Genomic DNA, 618 nt, shown 5'->3' with positions numbered 1-618 from the left:
TTAGAACACTTACTTGAAAAACGATCTAAACTTCCAATTCATTACAAAAGACTGATCAACACAACTATAATAAGGCCTATTTGGACATACAGAGCTGAGCTTTGGGGCTCTACTATACCTTCGGATTCCTCTCGTACAATCCTAAACCCTTCGTAAAATTTGTATCAAATAAAATAAAATAATCCATAAAATCCTTAACGTTCCATATGTAACCGATCTAACTCGAATCAGATATCATGACTTCCATAATAAACTCCCTAACCATCCCAATCCACTAGTTTCTAACTTTGCTTTCTCTTCCAATCCTGATAATCCTCCGAGGCGCCTGAAAAGAAGATGGCTTCGAGACCTTCTAATGTACAAATATTATTAGAGTGCTACCTATGGGTATTTTCTCTATACTTCTGTATCATATCATTATGACCTCAAATTGTTGGAGTAATGTAGTATTTCAATTTGGTGAATAATATTCTGGCTTATATATATGATCATCTGATCAGTCCAGATTATTCTTGCAATGGTAGAACATTGTCTGATCAGTATGAGGTAGTTCTGTGATGGCCTAACAATAATTTTTTTAGTTATAATAATCAATTATTGGTTCCCTTTATTTTATAT

The sequence above is a fragment of the Halyomorpha halys genome, unplaced genomic scaffold (genome assembly GCF_000696795.3).
Source record: "Halyomorpha halys isolate HHAL.00 unplaced genomic scaffold, Hhal_1.1 Scaffold1089.1, whole genome shotgun sequence".
Lineage (NCBI taxonomy): Eukaryota > Metazoa > Arthropoda > Insecta > Hemiptera > Pentatomidae > Halyomorpha > Halyomorpha halys.
The sequence above is the reverse complement of the archived record's forward strand: the minus strand, read 5'-3'. Positions refer to the sequence as shown.